This window comes from Indicator indicator, chromosome 9 (assembly GCF_027791375.1).
Source record: "Indicator indicator isolate 239-I01 chromosome 9, UM_Iind_1.1, whole genome shotgun sequence".
NCBI lineage: Eukaryota > Metazoa > Chordata > Aves > Piciformes > Indicatoridae > Indicator > Indicator indicator.
Genome location: NC_072018.1, coordinates 23,470,181 through 23,491,498, shown reverse-complemented (window position 1 = coordinate 23,491,498; position 21,318 = coordinate 23,470,181).

The window sequence follows — 21,318 nt, the reverse complement described above, 5'->3', positions numbered from 1 at the left end:
CAGAAAGAAAAGTCACTAACATTGTGCTTTAAAGCTTACAGGGAAGATTCAGTTTCAATAGAGGCTAAGGAAAAAGCTTTTTTGACTAAATAAAAAACTCCAGCCAAGAACATTTGCAAGCTCCCCAACAGAATGTGAGCTGCTCTGTAATTAAGTCCTTTCTGGATGCTGAAAGATGTGCAAAGTGAGAGGATCCCTGGTATGACAATGGTGATTTTGTTTGGCAAAATGCCATTTCAAGTGTATCTCAGCCTGTAAGTGATTACTTTCCCTACAGGCAGCTTTGACCTTTGATGTAACAATGTCTAGCAAACCGAAAAAGGGGCACCTTTTCTTCTGAGCAGATTAGCAGCATTTAGTTAGGAAGGAAACACAATGAACTGGTTGAACAAATTTCTTTGAGCCCATGGCTGGTTTCTGAAACCCAAACAGTCCTTTAAAGGGAGAGCACAGCAAGGCTGTTTACACTCCAGTTTTAAATATATGAACATACTGCCAGGCTTGTAGCTGTGTACCAGGTGAAGGTCAGGGAAAATTCATACTGCTTTTGACCAGTTATTTTCTGCTTAAATAAATTCAGATAAGTTTTACATTATCTGTAGTTTTCAAAAGACTGACATGCACCATAGGAAGGCTGCAGTTTGCTAGCAGCCAGTTGATGTAAACAGTGGTTAGCATCGTCCAGGACACAGCTGTCTCATCAAATATCTGAAATTAGTATTTTCCCACAGAAAGAAAGTCTCGTGTTGAGCAAAAATGCTTACATAGTGATGTTATTTACACATGTAACATAAAGCCTGCTACTGCTTCCAGGTTTTGTCCAAAAGAACACAAATTTGGCCACATTTTGTCAAGTTTGCTTCTATCAGTGCCCAGTGGTGCTTACAGAGAAGACAGTGCTCTGCTTAGCCCTTGCAGATGGTGGTCAGACCTGTTCAGCTCCACCATCCAGTGCCCACTCCTGCTGAGCACCAAGGCACTCTGCCTCTTCAAAGACCATGCACAGAGCTCCAGCTGCACAGCTGGAGTGGTTTTCGTGTTTTTCTTTCAAAAAATGGAAGGACTTGCTGCTGACCCGCTCCCTGATAGCAGTGTGCTCTTTCAGTCACACCCAATAGGCAAGTATTCAGTTTAGAGGTGTTTATGCTTTGGCCAGTGACCACCTAGACACTCCTTTCCCCTAGAGATTCACACATGCAAGGAGCACATCAGGTTTACAAGGAATTTGTAAAACCATGGTTCTGCACTATAGATTTTATTATCTGAGATGGCTGCTCTATTGTAGCAAATGATAACATTAATTATTTATCTTTTCCCTTCCTCCTGCTTTTCCTTTTCAACCTGTTTATTCCTTCATCACCCTCTCCTTACTTGCTTTGCAACCAGCAGCATGATCTGTTTTGTAATCCTTTGTAATTACAGCTTTGCCAGCATGACCCTGTGAAAATCCTTGCACCATGAGCAAAAGCAGTCAGTGACACTGCTGTATATTAGCAGAGAAAAAGACCTTCCTTTGTTTGTGTCATCAGAAGGTATACAGACATCAGAACTCTTACCTTTTCTTAAGGAAGCAATAATGAAGCAATAGGAGTAAACTGGTGGAAAACCTTGCAGGGATTGCACAACGTTTGTCACAGCAGGGGGTAGTAATCGGTGCCAGTGATGTTCAGCTTGCTCATTTTTAATTACTCCTCATCTATTTATCAGAATTAATTTATGCAGCTATTAATCAGGAATAAGATGTTGCTCTAAGATTACATGTCTGGATGACTATTTTTCCTGAGAATCAGTGACTGCATCTGCTAGTCCTTGGCAAAAATTCCAAGCTGGGCTAAAAGAGGAAGTGCAATGTCAAGGTGTACCAAGTCTGCACTTTGATTGGGATACAAGTCTCCGGATGTAGAGAGGAAGACCTGGAGGGGTAGGAAATCAACCTACACACGTCCTTGGGCATTGCTGAGGGTGACAGAGCACTGGAAGAGGCTGCCTAGAGAGGCTGTGAAGTCTCCTTTTCTGGAGATATTTAAAACCCTTCTGCACATGTTCCTGTGCAACCTGCTCTAGGTGAGCTTGCTTTATCAGGCAAGTTGGACCAGACCTCCAGAGAGCCCTTTCAACTCCTACCATTTTGTGAAAGTGACTGTGGTTCCTCAAACCTATCTACTCTTCCAAGCATTGTCAAGGTTAGTTGCAAGGAAGGCTGTCACTCTTTTGAACACATGCTTTGGTGTGGCTGGTTTTACCAAGGATTTTCTCCATCCTGGATAGTTGTCCTTGGGCTAATTTGTGCTAAGGGTGGGCTCCACCTGTGCTACTCAACAGCAGGAAACAGGTTGGGGAAAGGTGTGCTCAACATGCTGGGAAAGGTGTGACAAAATGCATCCTTTTCCTTCAGTGAGCTCAGAAAACATCCCGAAGGTAACTGTGTGACCAAGAAGGACAATCAGTGAAGGAAGGACAAGCTTCCCAGGCCTTTCTTGGCTTTACATGTGAGCAGTTGGAATCACTCTGGCAATCTGCCTTTCAGATAGGAAAACAGCCATCTGTTACAATGCCTGACTTGGACACTTAAATCTGCTATCCATGTCCAATCGCATTCTCCACTGGGACAGAGAAAACATTCTAGAGGGGTTCTAACAAATGGATCAGTTTTCACATGTTGACATTTAAGTCAATGGAGAAAGAAAGGCTAGGAGGGAGTGTCCTTCTGGAGGTGATGTCTAAGACTAGCTACCCCAAACATCAAGGCCTATCATCAGGCTTTTTAACTGATCTAGCACTGTGTCTTTAAGTCAAACATACACTGCAGTTCATATCACTAATAACAAATCTCATTTTTGTTTAAAATCATACCACTCAGTGTAATTACTCCATCATCCCTTGTGGCTAAGACCTCATTCCACCTTTTTATGAGATACCTATAAATACAAAATGATTTATAGAAGCACCATCATGTTGTAAGCTTGGTCACGTGGAACTGTTGATGAGACACATCCATAAAGTTTAATTATCCCGTTGATTCTTGCTAAAATATTAACTTGAAGCTGCCTATAGAGAACTCCAGTCTCTTGAAATCAAATGAAAGTATAAAAAGTCCTGTGCTCTGAGGACGTGCAGCATGTACTTCTCAAGTAGTAGTCTAGAGGGAAAATCTTTCATTGCCTGCTATAAAGATAACCTCTTGTATTAGGATTCAATGTGAAGAGTTATAAAAATCAGAGCCAGAAAAGATCTATTAATTCACCTTCTGTTTCTCTGCCAACACAAGTTTGTTCCAAAAAAATGTATTATTGAGTGTTATTGGTATAGCTAAGCTTTCAAAAGGGCAGGCTAATGGGGATTCCATAACTCTCTTTGGATGATGTCTCCCAGGCTAATAGACCTTGGCTTTGGAAAAAGCAGTTCTGACATTTAATCTGCAGCTTCTTTTATTTTTTTTTTCAGTTTCACCTCACTGCTTCCAGCTATACCTGCTTTAATCAGCTTGAATTTTGGCTCTCCAACCCTAGGGTTACACAATCTCCAACAAAGAGCCTTTCTGCTGTTGCACGACTAGCCCGGACACTTGGATTAGTTTTTCAAAGCAGACTTGGGGATTCAGCCACAGCTGTAATGGGGGAAACCAGGAACAGACCGGAAGATTCATCCATATAGTTTTTAATTTATTTTTGTGGGAGTTTTATTGGCACTACAAATTGTCTTTGGAAACCTCAGCTGTTTGGTTTATTCTGTCGTTCTATGGATTGGACACATCTCTCAACCTCCAACTTGAGTTTCCTAAGGTGTTTTGAGCCCCCTCCAATGTTTAAATATTTCAACAACTAGGTCAGCTCCCAAATTACTTAATTTTGACTCTTCATGTATTGTATAGTGTGCCTGAGTATTTGTACATGCAGACATGTACGTGTATCTGCAGAAATCCATATATGTAAGCAAGAACCCATGGGCTTTGTCTTATCTGTATCTATGAGCATGTTAAATTTCTTTGGGATGACATCTTATGAGGGAAATCTCTCCAGTTCCACAACATGACTGCTTTTTTCATCTGCAGAGTGTAGTAGACATTTAACAGACTCTGATGAAGTATCAGGATGCGTAAGTGAACAACACTGAAATACTGATGAGCTTTCTGCCTCTTTTACTTATGACAGATCCCCACAAAGCCAAACTGACTGTTGCTCCTGGAAGCAGACCAGCTTTGCTTTTTGTATAGTTACTCTCCTTTAATACCAGTATCTCCCCATCTATAGGCTAGTTTGGAAGAGTCATGGCTGTCCTAGTAGCAGAAGCAGCAGGTTGGTTGCAGGATCCCACAGTGATAATAAGCAGAATTCAAATGCTGACTCAGTTCTCCCCTGGTTCAGGGAGATAAGTTTTGTCTGTCAGTATAGATAACTCAGTTGCTTTGGAAAGTAGCACAATAGTCACCAAGTATTAATGAAATCTCTAACAAATAAGGGTTTTTTTATGCCTCATGAGTTCACCTCCCTGCATCAAAACAGTAATACCTCAAGTTGCAGACTAGAGTTCCTCTTCCAACTATGACAGGATTTACTACCATCAAGGCAATGAATCGGGTAGAACAAAGTAACCTCTGGAGGTAATTGAAAGCAACCTCAAGTAAGATGAATTTATTAATCTGAATGCAGAATTAATTTACCAGGTACTCAAAAGCAAGGTCATAAGATGTCATTTCTGATTCTTCTCTTATAGCACTGGGTTTGGTCCTGTTTGTTCACTGAGGAACTTACTGGATCCCATGCAGATGGACTGTTAGCCAGCTGTGTCTCAGGGGTGACAAGCACCTCTTCTCTCTCATGCAGCAATAGGATCAACACAGGAAAGCAACACAGTGGCAACAAGACAGAAAGTGGGAACTGGATGCTCCTGAAGATTTATTAGATATGAAACTCAGTTCTGTTAATCTATGGATTGTAACAACATGTCCTGCTGTTGGGAGATTGCAATACTGCAGTAAAACATCACAGACATAATTCTGATCTGTTTAGACTCGTATTCCTGAGTTTCACCTCAAGGCTTTGATATCTGATCTGCAATGTTTTCCAGCAACCAGGAAAGATGCACTGCAAATCTGAGCTTTTTGAGTAAATCCTCTGCAGTTCCTGCTTTAATGACTTATTCATGAAAATAAATTGGTAGATGACAGGCCCCCACCTCTGGAACAGAAAGGTTGCTGCTTTAATTAAACTTTTAAATTGGCATGGCCATCTCCTCACACCCAGAGCAGACACTGAATAAACATAGGATGTCACTGCATCCTTCTTCTGAGCAGACACAGAGCCATTTCAGAAAATCAATGACAATGATTAAGAGAGTTCTCATTCCTTGCTCCTGCCTACATTTTACTTTCCACACCAAGTATATTGACTAAATGTCTCCCCTCAGAAGTTTATGTTTACAGGCTCTCTGCAGAAAGCACCATCAAAGTTTCTTGTTAAAGGCAGGCAATGCTACTCAAATTCTTTGGAAGCATCTTCCATTAGTTCTGCAGTACAAGCCCTGTGGGCTCTGGGCACTATATGAGCCTCGCGAGAGATACTCTGTCCTCAGAGATCATTTGGTCTCCAAGACAGATACAAAGTGCCTGGGGATGAAGATTGATATGAATTTTTCCTGCATGAGATGCCAGGTGGTAGGAGAGGGTATATGGCTCCTGGCTGAGGATGGAAACCTCGTAGTAAGATCTCCCTTCACTGTATTGTAAGCAGAAAACTTCCTGCCCTGAGAGGTCTGGCCAGCCACTGTACCATCCTGCAGTTCAGTAAATTTGGAATTTGAGAGACCATCATTGTGGTATCTGAAGAGCAGCCATGAGAAACAAACAAAGAACAACCCTTGCAAATGTGTAAAACTCTTAAGAACTGATGAAGGCTTCTTGGCCCAAACTTCCCATCTACTCCAGCTGCTCCACATGGTCCCAGTGATACTCAGATTTGAAGTTGCATCACAGCATGATACAAAGCAGATGGATCTCACTGATGAAGTAAGGATCCCTACAGTCACAAGGAGAGGTGTCACAAGAACTACTAGTGAAATATGTTCCAGAAAGTGGTAAAACATTACTATGCCTTCTTAAATGGATTTGAATTTGTATTGGGTTATGTTAACTAAAACTTCACCACCTCTCCTCATTGCTCCAGTGATCTATCCCTGCCTGAGACACAGCAGGGACATGAATTTTCTTTACCTGAGCCCCAACTCTGAAACACTGGTTCGTTCTCCCTCTATTCTAAATATCACCTGTATGCAATTGCCAGTTTTAAAGAAAGGGAAGTTGGCATGTGCACCTGGCTTCAAACTGTAAATATTAAAAATGGATTAAAGCTCTTGGATACAAATAGCTCTGGAGCTGTATGCAAACTTTTCAGCTGATGCCTAAAAAACGGGAAGAATTTGTAAATTGTCTCTCAAGGGACATCTCAGAGCTACTGACACTCCTGCTGGAGGATTTGAATGATGCTGCTGATACTGCCTTTTGAGTCATTAGGTCATGCCTAAATAAGAGATAAAAATTCAACCATGCAATGTTATGACTGTTGTGTACGGAGGCTGAATGACTTGGCTGAAAGGCAAGTGCACAAAGAAGCACTGAAAGAGAGCAGCTGCTTTTCAGATGCCTTCCCTCCTCTTCCACAGCAACTGGGGCTCCTCAACTGCTCCCCAAATCCCTGTGAGAGCACAGGAGGTACTGCAGGGTGAAATAATTTGTTTTTTCTTTCTGACACACAAACCTTCTCTGACTTCTTTCACATGGGTATGTGTTTCCTATCCTGCTGGAAGCTTTGTATGCTGTATATATATTTTATAACAAACATGGAGACACTAATGGCAAGGCCTACACTCCTGGGCCACATGAGAAAGAAGATATGTCTGTGAATGTGTCCATGTAGGCTGTATGAGTTAAAGTCTGTCTGTGCTGGACACTGTGTAAACACAGTCTTGCTCATAAACCCTTTGGGGGACAGCTGAACTCTGCTAATTAGGGATTAGCTGCTGCTTTGCAACAGAGATTCTGCATAGCAAATGTAGGGCTCCTACAGCACATTTCCTTTTCTTAATTAGTTTTTGCACAACTGCTTACAAGTAGCCTAAACACGCTCCAGGATCTGCAGACCACAGATTGAAAAGCTCTGGTTTAATACACAAAATGTTACTAATAGCTGAGACAGACAAGCATGGAAAAAGCAAAAAGACATAAATGGGATGTGCAGGGTTATTAGCCAGAGCAATTATCACAATTTCTTGCCTTATAAACTGTCTTCTGGTTGCAGTTTATCACATACACTACAGAACCTCCTTTCTTACGTTTATGCTTCTTTTATTCATGTGCTTTCATTTCTAACAATGTGTGAGAGGCCAAGTCTTTCAGGAGGCAATACACTCAAGCAGCAATGCAGGGGCAAGCACAGCATTCAGCACTTGTGCATATTTGTAATGCTGATTTCCATTAACAGCCCTGCCTCATCTAACATACATAAGGGCTGTGGTCAGTGAAAGACCTCCATGGATGGTGGGAACAATTAGGCTCAGCATCACTTCTTGTGGCCGTTATTGGCAGGCTTTCCTATGAATTATTTAGGAAGAAGTTGAACTGGGGGCCCTTGTAGGTCAGTGGGGCCAGTCTCTGTATTCACAAGCCACCACATCAGATATATTCCTAGGAGTGCAGCTATCACTTCCTAAACCAAGTTTCCTTTCTGCCTCCTGTGCTCCTCCTGTAAGCTTGCAGATGAAGGACTCTCTTCCAGAGATTAAGTAACTACTTTTAATTTCCAGCCTAAAGTTGTTTGTAGCTGGCTGATACACATTTGTACTGGAGCCAACAGTTGCCTTTAGCTCACATCGGTTTTTTTTCCCTTTCTCAGGTGTTTACCTCCTTAATAGACCACATAAGTGAATTGCTTCTCAGCTTTTGTTTAAACAGACTAAACTGGACAAATTCATTCAATTCCTTCTTGTTGGACATGTTTGCTACTCCCTCAAACATTTCCTCTTTGCATGCCAGCCTGCTCCAGTTGGAATGACTCTGGGCTAGGGAAGGTCGTGATTACACTAATTTTTTTCCAGAAAAGGTTGAAAGGAGAAAAATTATGCCTTTACTCTTTCAGAACTCTCTCTCCTGGTGCAAGCTGTGACTGTTTGTTGTCTTGTGCAAGCACATTGCTCACAACCATTTTGTGGCTGATCAGTGCACTCCAGTTTACACCAAATTGGTCTAATTTGTTAGGCCACATCTACGGCAGGCCAATAAAGTGACAGAGAGCCTGACGGTGTGGTATGGCTTGCATCCACAAATCTTGACTCTTATATTCCCTAAACCAGAGTGACCTCATCCAAACAGCCTGTTGGAAGCAGTCCCTGGCTGGCACTAATCCCCAAACCATGGCTGGGCATTGTCTAGCAGGGAGCTGGTCAACCCCTGTCAAACAGTGCCAGGAGGCACATAAACATTATCCTTGCTGATGGTCACAGGGCAGTTCATAAACCTGCCCTGGCTCAGTTTAATTAATTAGTATAGAGGGAGCCTTAGCATCTGATGAACACTTTGAACTCTTCACTCCACGTGGACTGTTCCAGCTCTCAGATACAGCCTGTTTATGATATTCCCTATTCACTGGTGCCTCTTAGCTGTGTATTGTCTGCAAATATCGTTAGTCCTTGCTTACTTTTAGTTCCAGAAGACAACTAACTAAAACAGGCTCCAAGGAATTTCGCCCATTATGTCTCCCTGTTCCTATCATTTTCCTTTCAGAAGAACCTGTTGTGTTTGTTCTTGGCTATTTCCTGACAGACCTTCAGCTCAAAAACCATTTCCCACTTCTTCCAGAACAAACAATAACTTCCCATGTGGCTCTTTTATCAAATGTGTTGCTGAAGTCCAGACAGATTAGATCTAAAGCATTTCCTATGCCTAAAAAAAGCTCATGAAGTACTTTGCTCTTTTATTTTTTCTTTTTTCTTTTCTTATCACCAAAAGCTATCAAGTTAGCCTGGCTTGAGTGACCTTGGTAAAGCCCTGTTATATTTTTATCCTATTTTTTTCCTTTACTTCCATGTCTTCAGTCCTTCTTCCAAAATTACTTTACATGGCATCCAAAATTTATACCAAACATATACAGACCTTTTGCTCTGAATTCATCTGAATTCAGTCCCCAAGAAGTCTGTGTTACTTACACATCCCAGCCTCAGGAGGTATGAAATTCTCCCTGCTGCTTGAGCACCCTCAAGAAATGGGGTCATTTTAGAAAGGTTATCGTACACAGAAACAAAACAGAGCTGGAGCTAGATCAGCCTTGTTGATCCTGAAGCTACTCCTTACCTTTCTGGCAATTCCCACCTTTTAATGGGAGCGAATGAGCTGTGGAACACCCCCTTGTTCAACTTAGGGAAAAAGTAATGGCTGCATACAGCACGGAGTGCATGTGCAAAAGCAAGTGTTCACCACTCACTGCAATTTTTCCCTGCCTGTGTCGGTCTGTGGCACTGCTGTACATTGTGAGGACACTCAGCCTCACTTTTACTGAGCTTAAGGTCTATCTGAGCCACAGAAAAAAATCAGTTGTGGGTATTTAGGCAAATGTCTCATTTTTTTCTCCAGTGGGGTTTTGCAGTCCATCCTGATTCCTCAGCTGCCCCGTTGACCTGGTCTGGCCATGCTTCTCTGCCCATGCAGCAGTGGCTGCAAAGACATCTGCATCTCCCCATCTCAGGCTCCAATGGGTTTGCCAAGATGAAGGTGTGGGCAGCACTAACACTGCTTAGCACAAGGCAGGAGGAAACACTGTGCCTGATAGTTTGATGTGAGTTTTCTGGGAGCCTCATCTGGAAATGCCTTCTTTGGTCAGGACCTGTGGCCCCTTTTCAAGAGATTTGGTTGTTGTCCTTGGAGGCCATGTCAAATGCTGTAAGAGCTCGTGATTGATTTATTTCAAGTCATCTTTACTTCAGGTTTCACCTCCCTTGACGAATCTGGCAAACTTGTCTCTCAGTGACCGCCATTCCACAGCCTTCTTCATAGGTATGGCTAGATATATAGAAATATATATTTATATATATATATATATATATATATACATATGCATATGCATATAAAATTCATTTATTTCAAGCCATCTTCTGTCTTCTTTTCCACCCAGCCCAATGCACATGCAACAGCAATGCAAAAGTCCTGGCAGTTGCAGACAAGCTTCTTCCTCACAGTCTCCATCAGGCTCTACTCCAAAAGTCTGCTGGTCTCTAATCTGGGACAAAGGAGATCTTTCCCTATTTAGCTGGAGGGTAGTTATGGCAACATGGCACAAAGAATTCTCAATAGCTGGCTAGGACCAGACCAACCCCCTACCTAGCAGACAGTGTTTGCTGGTACTTAAATTCTGCTTAGTTTTGACAAAATTATGTTTATCACCTAGGACTGGGCCCCTGGCTCAAAATGTCCAGTAGCTGGAAGCAAAAGTAAGCACTGTAAACCCCTCAACAAATGGGGCATTTCAGGGGATGACCATGAATAGGTCTTGTAATGGATAATGAAAGAATCAGCAGAGAGGGAAGGGAGGAAATGAATGAGTAGAGATTGCAGCAGCTAAAGGCAAACTTCTTACAGGAGACAGCAGAAGGGCACTCTGAGTTATGACTTGTCTGTCTGGGAAAGTTGCACTGATAAAGCTTTCCAATTTTTGTTGTGAATGAGTTGCCTTCTGGCCACACACAAATAGCCTTGCATCCTTTCAGCCTGCCTTTAAATGGAAACGATGCCTTTTCTTCATGCAGGGGCTGTTTCCCTCCTTTGTGTTGTGCAGACAAAAGTGCAGTCAGAGCAAAACTCTTTCTGGTATGTCCCAACCTGCATGTGTGACCATCACTGGCCTTGGAGCTTATCAGAGGTATGTTTGGCAAAGCTTTTTGGGGAAAATGGCTTATAAACACCACAAATGTCATGCTGCACAGGGATGAGATCTGATAGGAAGCACTAGCTCTGCTGCAAAGGAGCCTCACTTCATTCCAATATAAAACTCCTCTGTTAGCCCCTCATGGCATTTTCTCTCCTATTTATAACATCTACAGCATTTTGACAAAATTAGACATTGTTTTGACCTCTGGAAGTGGTAGCACAGAGTCACCAGAGATCTCTCTGCTTTTGCTGAAGCAAATCCCAAAACATACCAGTAACGAAGACCAAAAGCAAAGGGTGGTGGAGATACCTGCATTCCTGACCATGAGGTGCTGAATGCAGAAATCTAAAGTAGCAGGTATCTCGTTCTTTCTTCTTCATGTCACTGGCAGCATTCCCTCCTCCAAAATCTTGATGCACCCTAGTCTATGAAGCTGCACCATCTTGCACACGTGAGCGTGGCTGTGCAGCGTTGGGGCATGGCTGTGGCACACGTCCCATGGTGCCTCGTGGCCCTAGCCTCATCCATCACGTTCCCAAGCAATTCCACACATTGCTTAGGGAAACTCCTGCTCTGTCTTGCCCAAGTGTTTTACAGTGGTGGTAGAGCCAGGACGGGCTGCCTCTTCGTCCAGCTCCACTGCCTTAATATGCTCAATGTGGGCAGTCTTAGTGGTTGTGGTACCAACAATAAACGCAATTTGTTTCCTTAAAAGCACGATAGAGGTGGCAGAGCTGCCAGCCCTGGCACAGGACCATCTGTCTGGCATTACTGGCCCTGTCAACTCCTGGTGACAAGTACCTGGAGAGTGGTGAGCCAGCTGGTGCACAGCAGTCACCACGTCAACAGCAGGGATGTCCTCGGGTGCTCTGCATGCTCAGTTCCTCCACCTGCTCTCTCTGGTCACACATGCTAATTGTAAACCCTGAGGACTAGGAGCTGGCCATACCACTGGATGAACACTCCCCTGTAACCCAGCCCAGGCAAAGGCTTGAAGCATAAGGCAGGGGGGCAGGGAGATGCCTCACAGACCTGCTGGGTTCTGCCAGGATGGCCAACACCAGCTGCCAACCATCCTTTGCTGATCACATCCAAACAATGAGCTTCAGTATATCCAGGGTGTGTACTGGAAAGCTGGAGGCATTCAGAAAATAGCCATCATCTTACAAGGCCACCAGTTCAACTCAGCCTTGTGAGGGTATGAAGATGATATATAACTTGCTCCAGACTACTGGGGAACCATGCATGAACACAGGAGGATCAAAAATGCCTGAATATGAAGATAGGACATAGCTGCTGCAAAGGCTGACATAGCAGAAAGCTGTTCAGAGCACAGTGGCCGTTCATGACTCAAAATATGCCAATATATTAGATTGGATGGTTTATATTTCATCTCTGCATTTCCATATGTAACCTCCTGCTGCTGAGCACAATAAGATGTACTCTAATCTGAAGAAAGAATTTGAATTACCTCTCATTTAAAGTGCAAAGTCAGCTGCTACATGAAAATATCACCTTGCTTTGTGCCACTTGGCTAGCAGCAATGGTTTTGACACCAATGAGGATCATCATTGTGCACATCCATGTGAGAACTGCTGGTGCCCAAGCTCCCCTCCTGCTTCTCACAGCTGCTGTAGTAACCCCCAACCATTTCATTACCAGCTTGAAGGGGCCTACCCTCTCCTTCACCTCAGTAACTCACCACCACCTTCTGTAGATCTGTACTCCAGTTTTCATTGCAGCCTGTCTGAGCCATTTTGAGGTGTTAATTCCATTGAAATCTATTTGCTTGTTTTGTTGGATGAGGGTACTGAGAAGTCTGGCACACCTCAGAGCTACAGTGAAGGCAGAGAGAGGATGCAGGGGAGTAGGACATCTGTGAGACCCATTCAGACTGCCATGAACCTATTTACAGTTGTATGAAAACGACCAGGGATAAGCACTGATGTGGCTTTTTTGGCTTCTTAATTTGCTTCTTTGCCTCAGGCACATTCTTGCCTGCCATACAGGTGAAGACATTTTTTCTGGACAACAGTAATGTATTTGATTTTTTGCTCCCTGTGGGACCAGGACCCACGTTTTTGAGATCACTGCCCAGCAGCTTTACCCAGGTTTGGTGCTAAAGGTGCTGACTTCCAACAAACTCCATGAAAGCAAAGCAGCACAAGAGAGGGACATCAACCCCCTGGAGAAAAAGATCATGTGTGTGATCATGCTGCATGGAGCAAGATATGTGAGTCCTGGGATTGTCTATTGCCTGGGCATGTCCAAAAGGATGGTCCTGGGTGACTGATGGGATGGCACAAGGACATCTGCATGTTGCTTTTTGAATGACCAGATGTTTCCCATCCCTTCTTGTCAGATAGCAGAGTTCCTGTCAGCCTGGTGCCCCTCCACAGAGCCTCTCCAGGGAGCCCATGGACAGGAGACACTCACATTTTTAGCTGCACACATCAGATGCCCAAGTGATTACACCAGTATAGTATGTATAGAGGTGAGGGGGGGCTCACTCCCCGCCACCAAATCACAGCTGGTGAAAAAGCCCAGTGCACTGCCAAAGTGGAGCCATAAGCTGCAGCTCACCCCCTGACTCAGGCATGTCTGGAGTGCAGACCTTTTCTTTTCTGGTGGCCAGAAGTGGGGAAGGCTGCTCTTATCTAAAGGTCACAAAGGAGACAGCTGACAAATACTGCTGTCTCTGGTCTGTCATTCTGTCAGATGCTGAAATAAGGCTGACTGGGGGCTGGGGGTCAGTTAGGGTTTTTTTTTTTTTTGGAGGGGTTATGTTTTGTTCTAGAAAAAGATGCATTAGCTTGTGCTAAATCCTGAAGTTGTTACAGCCTTTTCTTCTGCTGGTTAGATGAAAAAGGAAAGGAAAGGAGGTCTGGAACTTGTAGCCCTGAATAACTTAATGGTCATGATCTGTACTTTGAAGCAAGATAATAAAAGACTTCTTTTTATGTTATTCATTTCAGGAGCCTTTACTCTTCAGCCAGGATTTTTGTGCCCACTGGGAATGGCCTGATGGAAAAAAGTTTTAAAACTTTCAGAAATCCTGTCTGAGGCTTTTACTTTGTTCTTTACCTCTGAGGTTTATGTAACATTTGTATGGCCTTATCCATCAGACAGGACAATAAATACCAAGAACCTCCGGGTCACACAGAGAGCAAGTTGCCAACCCAGAGCTCAACTGATAAGTCCCAGATGCTGAACCAACCAGCTTAAACACCAGAGAATTCTGGAAAGCCATTGAGAACTTCTCTTCAGGCTCTGCCTAACTCCTAAAAGTGCAAAAAAAAAAAAAAAAAAAAAGTAGGAATGAATAAAGTGAGCACCCCACAAAGGCCTTGATGATGGGCTGCTCATCACTGCTGCCAAACACTGCACCAACTGACACTGAGTTCTGGATCTAGGGACCTTACATGTACAAGGGAGAGTTGAGTCCTAAATAGTGATTTGAAGTAGTCTGCATGCCCAAGAGACACTGAAATGAGGCATCATCAGGAACTGTCTTTTAAGTGTCAAAGATGAGCAGCATGACCATGGATGGCAGCAATCCCAAGCACTTTGAGGCAGCCAGGGACAGCAGGGACACATCTGCTATTTGGATCACAAGCAGGTTTAAGTGTAAAGTGGACTTAGCCCAGCTGAAGTCACATATCTAGGCACTCATTGAAGGAGTTCTGGTTCTTCAGAAAAATCTGAGGTAAAATCCTGAGTTGCCCATACAGTTCAGATATCTCCACAGAAAAGCCACAACTGTGGAGGTATGTTCAGACCTGCAGGTCTAAACTTGGCTAAGACTGAAACCTCAAGTCCTACTTTGATTTCTACACCTTGGGTTTTATCTTATTTCTTTAGTTAGTTGTAGGTTAAATGCAGCCTATTTCAGCTCTCTTCCAGACATATTGCTATATTAAGCTGGTCAGTTTTTAATGAAGCCAAGATACTGCTTTTCCAAAGAGCTTCTGCAAATCAATAGTGCCTTTTACAACAATATGTCTTTATAATGGTAAGTCAATATGGAAGAAAAATGAAAAACCTCTGGGGAAAACACTACCTTCTTACTTGAGATGATGGATTTTGTGTGACAAAGTTCAGTAAAATATGTGAATTTGGAGGATGTTCCACCACCATGTCACTTGTGTTGGGATATTGGTTCTTTAGAGTTATTAAATTAATGGTTGGTAGAAATTAATTATCCAGAAGTGCCTTAGCGTTTTAGAATTTTACTGCAAGAGCATTACTGACCTGAATTTCTTATAGCATTTCTCATACTGTTATTTTTCATCATCCTGCTTAAAAGCCAAAGCCAGTTAGTGAATAGGAAGACCAAGGCATCTTTTAGGTAACCTGTTACTAAACTTGACCATCCACATTCAGACTCATCATGCCAGACTAAGTAACCATCTGGGGAAAAAAAAAGTGTCTGGTGTATTTATCTTAGTAATAACTCTCCTTTTTTATTAGTTCAGAAATGCTTTGTTTGATTAAAATGCCAACACCTACATTAATTTGACTCCAATTTGGGAATTCATATAAAACGTTTACCATGTGTGTCTGCCTCCTTTAACTTCATTGATACTGAAAGAAATGCCCAAGATTTTTCCTTTTTTATTAGTTCAGAAATGCTGTGTTTGATTAAAAAGCCAACACCTAAATTAATTTGACTCCAATTTGGGAATTCATATAAAACTCTTACCATGTGTGTTTGCTTGCTTTAACTTGATTGAGACTGAAAGAAATGCCCAGGATTTTTGCTAAATTTGGATACTTTCCCAAGCTGAAGTGTATATTTGCAAGCTGTCATTCACTCTGGCCGTGCTCTGTGAGGTGCAGGAAGGAAAAGCAAAGAGGAAAAGCATATCCTATGAACTGATTCTATGATTCATGTTGCCAAAGTTTAGGTACCTCTGCTAGAAGTGATTTCCTTGTGTTTCCCCACACTTTTAATGGGGAAAGATGGGGGCTGCCAAGGAAGGAAGCAGAAAGCCTGATCTGCCTTCTGGTACCTCCCTTCTCCAGTCCTTGCCAATGTATTCTTGCAAACTTTGAGCTTTTTCTCCAGTGCTGCTATTGAACAGCCTTGGCAGCTGCTGGCGCCTTTGACTCATCCGTGTTTACTTGGTCTGTCCCCGGTGCTGGAGGACGTGTGACCTTGGAAAAATCTGCTGGACCTCTCCCCATCCAGCCCCTGCTGCCTTTGTGCCCTCAGGCGGATGTTGACTGCACTTAATGCCTCGTCCCTATCAAGAGTCTTGAAGCCTTCACAAGCTATTTTAGGATTTATCTTACAGACTTCCTTATTTTGCTGCTTCTCTCTCCCTCTTTCTCCAGCTTATCACCAGTTTAGGTAAAAGCCTGTCTTTCTCTGCTTTAAACCCAGATAAACAATGGCCTAATAACTCTCCTATTCCATTGTTTTCAGCTTATACTTTCCCCTATATCATTCCTGCAGAAAAATCACCTCTCTGTTCATGGCATTAACCATAAGCCTTCAGATATTTTTGGTTAAATCTTCTGTCCTGGTCTTACTGTTATCACTTTCCTTTTCTATATTTTACAGTTCTGTTCAAATTTTATTCTCATTTCACATTTCTCCAAAGCTTTTAGGCAAAAACGTCTCTCACATTCATGGGTTGCCCTTGAAAGTAAAACGACATGGCACTAGAAGCTGAACTGGAGGATAACATTGGAGTTCAGCAAATCACTCAACAAATCTATCTTGTTTCAGCTGTCTTTGAAATGGGAAGAATTTTTGTCAGTATCTTATTGCAGCTCATTTCAAACGTAACAGTTTAGACAGCCTTCGGTGAAGGGCACTGGATAGCTCTCAGATAAATATGTAGCTGGGCTTAGGTAAAACATTATGCAGGTGGTAAACAGTGAGATGGATAATGAGAAGGACAATGAAACCTCTCAGGAAAAACCCAAGGGAAATTCTCCATTAATACAGCTCACAGGCAGAGATGTGGCAGATAAACCCTAAGTGTTCACAGGAAAATTAATGAGAAGAACAAAAGTAAGGTAAATTGGAACATCTGGGAGGCATTTCTTTTACCCCCAAATAGTCATGAGTCTTCCTTGGTGAAATTTTTATGGGATTTCCTTACTTGTAACAAAAAAAAACAGTTTCAACAGCAAAATAGTTTATAATTCAGCTAGTACCTGAAACCACCTTTAACTTCAAAAAAGGAATGTTTTCTGTCCAAAGATTCTTGGGTTTATACACAGAGCTTGGGACCAGGTTCCTGAAGATAAAATACACTGGATGTGGAGGCACGTCTGAAACAGGGATTAAGCATCACAAGACTTCCTACAGCAATATGGCACAGCAGAAAGAGGGAAGAGAAAGGATGCTGCATCCAGGAGAAATCACATTTATCTTAAAGTGGCAAGTAAGTGTGAGAACAATGCTTCTTATTTTATCAAGCATAAATCCTTTTGCATTTCCTTTGGAGAATACTTTCAGTATCCTGGAGAACCATATTAGCAGATTAATTAGTAATGGATTTTTAACAATAGAGTAGAAGATATCCACTGGAGAGAAAGATCAGGCAGTTGAATTGAATTATTACACTTGCATATGTTTTTAGATTGACTGCTCTATGATTTTGATTAAATTATTGTGATTTGTGTGCTTTTCAAGGAACAGTCTTCTCTTAGAGATTATTTTCTCTTGACCCATCTTCATATAGAGTAATTGCCATGGCAACAGTTTGAGTGAGTTGAGAAAGAAACAAAATTATTAATGTCCATTACCACTGGGTTTAAATATTGGTTCAATTTTAAAGCAAAAATATAGCAAACACTGGCTTTATAAGAGATGAAGAACAGCCTTTGAAGGCATCACAGCTATACAGAGAGGAAATTCAAACTTAATCTTCTTTGTGGCAAAAAAATACTCTTTTCAAAATAGGGTTATAAGTGTACTGTTGTCATTAGACCTAATAAATCTAATGTTTGTCTGTATTTGAAATTATCTGTGAAAGTAATGGGACTTAAAAGATCCATTACTTCTCCTGAGTCAGCAGAATGATAAATCAATGCATGATAAGCATTATTTGGTATTTTCCTGTAATTTCCTATGTGTTGAAATGTTTAGATCACTTAATTGTTTCAAATGTAAGGCAAAAATTAGAGAAATTACATCAGCTGGGTGGAACAGTTGACAATCACCCTAAGGGAAACCAAGGGACCAGCTGAAGCACTCCTTGAAACGTTAGTAACTATGTTTAAGTGTGCAACAAGAGTGGAAGAGAAGATTCCAGCAGGCTGGAGATGGGCAAACAATAGAAGGAATGGGACATGAATGTGGATGTATATGAGTTAGATTCACTTTGGCACCCAGAATGATCTAGAGAATTTCCCTGGAATCAAAGTTTACAGCTGCAATGTCAAAGAGCATCTGCGGCTCTCACGCTCCTTCAGAGCTCATCTCCTACACTTGCAGAACACAATCTGTCCTGAGCACAGGCAAGAGTGATACCTCATAAAAGCACAAAAACTCTCTTGATTTTCAGAGCTACCATTATTTACCTATTTAGCTTTAGATATGTATTTACATGCTTATGTACTTTGCTCAACAGGGCCCAGATCGGGAGTAATAGTGCCAGGGGCAGAGTCAAATTTGCCTGGAGGTCTCCTCAGGGCCTTGCAGGATTTACCTGGAGTTTCATTAGCAAAAAAAAATCCTTTTCCTAGGCAGGCTCTAAGCATCTCATCTGATCCCATCAATAAATTACAGTTTCAGCTATCAAAAATTCTGTATCATGACACTGTAATTGTTTATTGTTACACATTTGCCTAAGTGCATCATGCCCCTTGGGCAGAGCAGATGCTGGGGTGAGGAGGCTTTCCTGCTGTAAGGTAATCAAAGTTTCTGCAAAAGGATCTGTTGGGACTGTGCCTGCTGCGTAATCCTTGACGTTATGTGACTGAAAACAGAACTTCCTGTAGAGCCTATTTAATCCAGACAGATGAAACACAACTCAGATGGTTTCCGTTTCTCAGATCATAATGGATAAAGGAAGAAGAGTCATATCAGGTTGTGGAGAACATCACTCTCTTCCACAATTTTTAGAAGCACATGTTTCTGTGTTCACAATGGATATTTTCTTCTCTTTCTACCATGTTTCTTCCTTTTTTGGTAAATTTTCAGACTTACCTAGGAACTCTTTTTAAATTCTAAACCTTTAATCTCAGTGTGATAAAGTTTCTCTTAGCAGCTAGCTTTGGAAGCGCACTTAAAAGTTGCACACAGCCTTTCACAAGAAAATCAAACCCATGCTTATGTCTTTCTATCACAGATTTAAATTGTTTTGTCTATTAAAGAAGGCCATAGCCAGGATGGATGTAAATTAACCAAGGAAGCTTATTCTACACACTGTTAAACTTTCCCATTTTGTGGTAACAGCAAGCTGAGGTCTAAATACTTTAAGGATAAAAAGTTGACCATGTGGGAGAAATATGAGCCAGATAGATTTTAATTATAAGACTTTGTATTCAGACAATATTTTGCACTTTTCAAGGTGCAGAAACAAAAATATTTATAGATTAATTGCTGTCATCAGAAGGATTCAGTACTGCTGCTGTCAAAGTTTGGTACTGACTGAGTTTAACCAAAGCTTAATGGCTTTGAAAATGCTAAAGTAATTTTCTACAAGGACATGGCTCTCCTGGTTGCTGCTACCTACTCTGAGTCACCATACATTTCTACATGGAGGCATTACGGACAGCCCATAGAGCCAGCAAGTTGGGGGACAGGACACCTCCCGAACTGGGCTGCTCAGAAATATGGTATCTTCTTACCCAGTTGTTTTCTTGGCTAAGGAGGTTAAGTATTGAGAAAAGGGTGTGTGGGGCTCTGTGGGTATGTATCACTGGGACACAAAGTCACTGAGATGTTTGCTGGTGGAGAGCCAGGCATTGCTTGGAGACTATAGGTGTCGGTGGCTTTTGGTGTCAGGACCTGGCATTTCCCAGGCTGTGAGATGTTTGCCACTCCAGCCTACTGACTGAGGTTGCTCATCTCATGAAAAGCCCTATATTCAGTAATCCTCTCCTGTGTATCTAGCTATAGCACTCAATAGCTACAGGCTGTCCTGTGCACAGGTTTCCTTCTTGATCTGAGAGATCTACATCATTGCAATGAATGGCCCTGAAAGGCTTTCTGTGCCTTTCTGCACATCTCTGCTCGGCAGACACAGCTCTGTCACAGACAGTAGCCTTCCAGGGACAGTAGTGACTTAACCTTCATTTGATTTGCTTTTACAGCCCAAAGTGCTGGATTTAGTCTTGATAGCCTGCTGCTCTTTGACTGGACAGAGGACCAAGTTCAGGCTGAATCAGCCTTTCCTGAGCCTGCAACTGAAGGACCAGCACATAAGCCAGAGAGCACCTGCCTCTCTCTTCCCCTGCATGACATTTTTCAAAGTCAGCTGGCTTTGAGGCATCAGCTATCCCTGCAGACGGCACTCCCTAACACCAGTGCCTGAGATGTTACTGGGTCTTGTTCCTACCCAACGCTACACTGCATAGGGAGAGGCAAATACCACTCCGGAGATAATCACGTACCCTCCCAGCTCCAGACATTGCTCATGTCCCTGCCCCTACAAGCATGGCCAACTTAGGGAGACTGAAAATTCCTCCTGCTCCCAGCATTGGCAATGGGAATACTCCAGCCGCTCTGCTCCTCTCATGCTTGGCAGAGTTTTTCCAGTATCTACTGCCCTTTAATTTTGCTCTCTTTTTCTTGAGCTCTTTAAAGGCCAAAAGATTTCCAGACTTTTCTCTGACATAGTTATTTTTAGGCTTTAAAGTTCAACAGCAATCCTTCTCTTCTCCTCATGTCTGAGTTGTATCCTACTGGTATAAGGGGAACCTGTGCTTCTTTAATTTCAGTCATCACCTCCTTGGTTTTGAGGACAACATTCTCATAAATAACATTAGATCCTTGTGTTTCTGTTTCACAGGGAAGATTAGGTATTGTGCTGCAACAGCTGAAGAGTGAAGATGGAAGGAGATCACAATGAATTCACCCACTTGGAAGTGCCTTTACTCATCTTCCCTTTGCAATACCTACTTAGACGTACTAATAACTGAATAGAAATCAAACTGCTTTGATACAAGCTGGGGCATCAGTTCAATGAGAACAAAATATTTAATGAAAAAGAGCTTGGTAAGGTGAAAATACCTGCTCTAAAACCTGCTTATCATAAAAAGGGCAAGAGATTGTTATCTGTGCCAACTGCAAACCAAAAATAACCCAAGTTTTCAAAGATACTGGTTTAATCACTGACTGAAAGGACTATTGTTCTGCAAACCTTGAGGCAGAAACTGTGTTGCTGTTGTGGGATCCTGTCCAGTCCCCATGATAAGGGCTAATGCGGTAGCTTCACAGCACTAC